Source organism: Rousettus aegyptiacus, unplaced genomic scaffold (assembly GCF_014176215.1).
Source record: "Rousettus aegyptiacus isolate mRouAeg1 unplaced genomic scaffold, mRouAeg1.p scaffold_m13_p_13, whole genome shotgun sequence".
Taxonomy (NCBI): Eukaryota; Metazoa; Chordata; class Mammalia; order Chiroptera; family Pteropodidae; genus Rousettus; species Rousettus aegyptiacus.
In genome coordinates, this window is record NW_023416288.1 from 33,493,877 (window position 1) to 33,499,876 (window position 6,000).

Sequence of the window (6,000 nt, forward strand, 5' to 3'; positions counted from 1 at the left end):
ATTGAATTTTTTAACTTACTGTGGAAAATTTCAAACATATACAAAGGTATATGGCAGAACCTTCCAACAGAAATGTAATATTAACCATATTTGTAATGTTAATTTTTTGAGTAGCCAAATAAAAAGGAAACAGAGGAAGTTAGTTTTCATTATATATTATCATAATACATCGAAAATATTTCAACAAATAAAGTATAAAAAATCGAGATAATTATACATCCTTTTTCATACAAACTCTTCAAAAGTCAGTGTGTACTTTATACTTACAATATATCTCAATAAGGATTAGCCAGATTTCAAGTACTCAGTAGCCAACGGCTGCCCCACTAGACAACAGACTATCAAGAATAGCATTAAAAATCCTGTGAACTCATCACCCAGGTTCAGTAATCATTAACTCATGGAGAGCCTTGTTTCCTAGATACACCATCTCCCGCACTCAGATTAATCTGAAGCAAATCCTAAAAACTGTAGCATTTCATCTACGTTCAAATTTCCTCGATTATCTCATACTTTTTTTTTGACAGTTGGTTTGTTCAAATTGGGATCTAAACAATTAACTATCAGGAGGATTTCTTTTTCATGACATTTTTTATGACACCAATATAATAAGAGTTATACTTTCAGTGAAATGCTTTAGTCCTTCAGATGTTTATTAAACATCTATCTTGTGCCAGGCAGGCACTGTTCTTGCCCTGAGACACAAAAAAGAACAAAACTCAAAGGAACTTCCTGTTTAGTTCCTGACTGCCTATTAGGCACACTTGGGGAAGCTTTCAAAGATACCAGTTCCATCAACTTGCAAGTGGATAAAAAAAAAAAAAACATGGTATATACAGGTAACGGGGTATTATTTATTGGGCAATAAAAAGGAATGAAGTACTAACTCATGCTACAACAGGAAAAACCTTGAATATAACACACTAAGGAAAAGACCACATATTGCATGAATACATTTACATAAAGTATCCGGATAAGGAAACCCATACAGACAGACACGAAGTAGATTAGTTGGCTGTGGAGTGAGTGGGGAGACTGCGAATGGGCGTGGATTTCTTTTTGGAGTTATGAAACGCTCTAAAATTAATTATGGTGATGGTTGTACAGCTGTGAACATACTAAAAACCACTGAAGTGTATACTTTAAATGTGTGAATTGTATGAAATGTAAATTATATCTCAATATAGCTGTTCTTTAAAAAGGACAAAACTGTGTAGAGTTATTCCATTCACACAATAGAAGACTATCCAGCTATAATAAAGAATGAGAAAACTCTTTAAAAAAAAAAAAAAGAAAAGAATTCCAGTGACCAACCCTTGCCACTTGATTCAGAAACTTGAGGGGTGAGGCCTAGGCAGAAAAAAACGTTTAAAAGATCCTTAAGTAATTTTTATGTAAGCCAGAGAGAGTCAGCGGTTTCAGGGAAGATTAAGTCAACTGACCAACAGTTGGCAAAACGGTACCATAACTGCTTGCTGTAAAATGGGCAAGCACAGAGCGCCATGAGAGTCCTCCAGTTTCAACTTGGAGGTGGCAAAAGGAGGCTTCCCACAAGCGACACCCATTCTGAAACATGCTGGATTAGTGAGAATCAGTCAGGTGACTATGGGGGAGGACGACCGTGTTGTAAGGAGGACAGAGATCACGCACCGCCTGGGGAAACTGGCGAGGTGCTGAATTTAGTTGGATGTGCCTGAAACACACAGAACAAAGTGTGTTAAGAGCCGGAGCTGATTCATAGTCAGGTTAAAAATGTGAAATAGTCATTGATCGATAAAATATTGACAAAAATTTAGTTTAAATTCCATAACAGTTTTAACACATTTCTAATAACAACATTACTATATACGTGAAAAAATAACGCATATAAGACACAAGGTATTTACTATGTTTGCTTTGTGTAGGGATTGCCTTGCAATATCTCCAAGATGAAAACAACCAGAACAGGTTCTTTTCTTAGATTTAAGTAACTAGGATTTCTATTTCTTAATCAAAAATTGATGAAGGCATTACAGTTTCGTGGATCAAAAAGTCGGAAACGAAATGCCACATACCAATAACTTTTTTCAGAGACTAACCTAACAGAATATAACCAAATATAATCGCTTATTCTCTTTTTAATTGAGCACCCCACCATGGTTAGGGCACCAGGGTTAGTGATGTGAGGGAAACAGGAGGAAGGCGTACTGGCCCTCCCTTCGAGGCGTTCATGATCCAGTAAGGAAGGCAGTGCATTTGAATAAGTAACTAAGCCAGGAGGCACTCCGGTGGTGGCATTGGGGGCATAAGAAAGGAACAAAGTGCTGAAGGAAAGAGACCAACATACTCAGTAGTCAGAAACCGAAGTGAGGGACTCTCATGTTAAAAAAAAAAAATGTTGTGAGAGATTGAGTTCATAGACATTATTCTGGAGGAAGTGGCTTATAAATTCAGCCCCAGAAGATATGGGTTTTCCCAGAAAGAGACAATGAAACAGCTTTCTAGGCAACAGGGGTATATGAGCAAAGGCAAAATGCTCTGTTGCTGAACAAAATTCAGGTTGCCAGTGCACAGGGTTGGGGAACGGTGGGGCAGAGGCCGCAAGGAGCCCAGGTTGCCAGATCCGCCTTTAGGCGCGGGAGTCTGCACTTAAAAGGGGAAAGGATCTGGGGTTTGAGTTTCAGCTCCACCTGGTATTTACTGTAAAGTAGTTGCAAACTTCACTTTTCCTAGCCTCATCTGGAGGTTGGAGCTATAACAACAGTGCCAACTTCAGTGTTGCTAAGAGGATTAATGCGATCATTCACATACAGCAATTATGACTGTACCTGGCATAAAAAGGTTCGGCATCTACTGCTGCTGCTCTTAGTATTATTGATATTAACTCTATAAGTCACTCAAGATTTTTTTAGAGATATGATAACAGGACTTAAAGAATTTACCTGCCTGTGATGTGAAAGAGACCCTGAGGGAGGATAATCCACCTGTGAGCAACGTTAGGACAGAGGGCAGATGTCCTAAGACCCTGAGCCAGGATGGGGTAGGGGCAACGGGAAAGGATGGATGTGCAAGATGCTGAGGAGGGGAGAAACACAGGAGTCCGGGTGAGCATAAACGTGGTCTGAACAGCAGTGTTCGGGGAGTCAAGAAGGAAGTTTCCAGAAGAGAGGGCTAAAAAGCTGATGAAGGAGACAGGAAAGGAATTCACAGGGAACTGTAAACAACTCTCAGTTATTCGTGGAAGGCTTTTCCAACTTAACAGCTTCCACCTCTCCCAGCGTGCCACCCACCCCCATCACTTCCACCGGCATCCTCAGCTGGAAGGCTCTCCAGCCCTCCCTGGAGTGTTCCTGAAATGGCATTAACCATTAAGAAAATACAGTACTGCCAAGAGACACATTCAAAAACAAACAAACAGAAAACACCTGAATTGTCCAGACCTCCATGCAGGGAAAAATGTTATACTAACCTCTACAACTTGAACGGAAGTAGAAATAAAAAGGGATGGCTAATTCCTTCCAGCCCCTATTCTTGCCAGTAACCCTTTAGGAGGTAACACTCATCCGACTTCTCCTTGCCCTCGGTGAAAATCAAAACCAGCTATGAAATTATCATTCTCCATGTTTTACAGAGACGTTTTTATCCTTCATTCCATAAATACTTCTTGCGCACCTACTGCATGTCAGACCCTATTGCAGACATTGGAGATTAAATGACTAACAAGACAGATAAGGTTTCTGCTTTCCCGGAACTGCCATTCTAGCGGGGGAAGGCAGACAGTGAACAACCCAAGTTGATGATTTCAGACAGAGATGAGCGCTGTTAAGGAACAGGGAAGGCGGTGGCGAGCTAGCGAGGTGAATGAGGGGGTGGTTTTTAAGCCCGGGTGCCTTTCAGCCCAGGCCTGCCTGGTTGGTCTCCTCTGGCCACCGGGGCACCTTCTTACCTTGCTCGTATGACGCTCCGGGGTAGGGTGTGGAGGATCAGAAGTCAGACCTACCCTTTCACCCGTCTATGGAAGTATCTCTTTCGTATCTGCAGCTGAAAATATTTCTAAATGCCCCCACCCCAGTACTGAAACTCTGAGGGTCCGTGCAACATCTGGGAGTCCTCGGATATACCTCGACTCGGTTCCCAGACACATCGAAAGCGACAACTTCACAGTCCCCTCAAGCAGTCCCGACTAAGGAGACTGGTAGTTTGTGAGACGGAGGAGGGAGCGTACAAACGTGCAGAAGGTGGCTGGCAAGTTTCATTACCGGAGGAGGGCGGCGCTCCTCTGCCTAAGAAAGATCTGGACGGTCTACGACAATGCCCAGGGCGCTGGGAAGCCCCAAGGGGCGCGCTCCCTCGGCCCCCCGCCGGGACGCTGGGCAGCGGAGCAGGCCAGGCGAGGGGAGGCGCGCGAGCCGAGCGCCTGCGAGGCCAGCGCCGCCCGGGTACCCGCGCCGCGCCCCATCCCGCGGATGTGGTAACGCCTCGCGCTCCGCTCAATTAGGCAGGTTTCCTGTGGTTCCCGCCCCGGCGCTGCTCCATCGGCCGGGTCTTCCCCGGGAGACAGGAGGCTGACTCCGGTCCCGCGGACACTGGTGGCACCCCGCAAAATCGCAGCCCTTCCCAGCCCGCGCCTCCCCCGAGCCCCCGCCGCGCCCCAGCACCTGCCCGGCGGGCGGCCGGGTGCTCACCTGCGCGCTCTGCCGCGGCGGACGCCGCCCAGTTCCCGGTGCCCGGCTACGAGGTCCGTCCCCAGACGCTGGAGGAGGCAAACCCAGCCTCTCCGGTCCCTCCGCAACGCCGAGCGGACAGTTCCCGCACCAGCCGCAGGAGGGCCGCTCGCGAACCCGCAGAGCGGCGGGAGCCCGCGCCGCGCACCGGCCGCCTTGCGCTGGGGACCCTCAGGCGGCCCCGCTCGCGGCGCGGCGACCGCGCGGCCAGTTCCCAGGACTTTGTCCAGAACTTCTGGGCGCTCGCAGCGCGGCGATGAGCGGGAGGGGGTAAGGCGAGGAGGAGGAGCCGGAGCCCGCCCTGGGGCGGGGCCGCGCGCGGAGGGTGGCAGAGTGACCCTCGCTTCCACCAATCAGGAGCCCGCCCTGCGGGAGGCGGCAGGGCGAGGCGGGTGGAAGCGGCGGGAGGATTCCATGACGCAGTCGGGGGAGTTGGGACCCCGGGTTCCCGACAGGTGGGAAGGGCGGAGCGCGGGGAGAGCCGCAGCGGGGCCCGGGTGGGCGCCCCGCGCGCCGTTCGCGTGCCGCGGGCGCTCGGCCAACGTTTGTCGAGTGGCGTTTCCGGCCAGGGAAGGAGGGAGACGCGAGGGCGGCGCTCGAGGGAGAAGGTTCCTGGGAACGTGTGATCAAATAGGCGAAGAGGACTCGACCTCCTGGGGGAACGATCGAGGCGAAGAGATAGAGAACGGAGAAAATGCGTGGTGAAGGGGGGTGGGGGTGGGTTGCAGGCGCGGGGTGAGGAAGGACAGAGTCAGCGTGGCGCCTGGGCCCGAGGCCGTGACCCTGACTGACATCCAGAGGCAGTGCTGCGGGTCCGTGCCGGGGTCGCAGGGGAAACCCGGAGGGGAGTGCGGTGGTTTTGTTCTCTGCGGTTCACGTGCAGGCGGGGAGGGCGAGAAAGCGTCTGAGTTAAAATTAAAACGCAGGAGCTCCTTGAAGGGGGATAAAGTCCTCCTGACTCGACTGCCCACTCGCTCCTCTGCCTCGGTTGACCTTAGCATGAATGCACGCCACTGATCACCAGGAGTCGGTGTGGAGACTGCCGATGTGCCGGGGTGCTGGAAGTGGCGGGGGTGAGAAGGGAATTAACATTTACTGTGCGCGCCCAGAGCAGCTGTGGGCATGCAGCTGTGATGTTGGCGCACCAGGTTCCTGATGTCACGGAGCTTGCATTTTAGTAAACAGGCCATAAACAAAGAAGAGCACACACAAGTAAAAACAAAACGAGAGAGAGAGACTGCCGATGAACTCTGAGCACTGAAGTAATTACTAAGCAGAGTTTTCAAGGCGGCGATGT

At 49.5% G+C, this 6,000-nt stretch overlaps 1 protein-coding gene across 5 annotated transcripts in view; it reads right to left on the bottom strand.

Annotated features, from left to right (window-relative positions):
• Nucleotides 1-4,937, bottom strand: part of OSBPL3 (oxysterol binding protein like 3) — a 152,138-nt gene extending 147,201 nt beyond the window's left edge. For 3 of the 5 annotated variants that reach the window (XM_016159533.2, XM_016159528.2, XM_016159532.2), the window contains exon 1: nucleotides 4,665-4,936. The gene's annotated coding sequence lies outside the window, so the exon portion shown is untranslated. Of the gene's footprint in view, nucleotides 1-4,664 lie in introns of all 5 variants that reach the window. The other 2 variants (XM_016159530.2, XM_016159531.2) reach the window with 2 other exon arrangements.
• Between the last annotated feature and the right edge of the window lie 1,063 nt (nucleotides 4,938-6,000).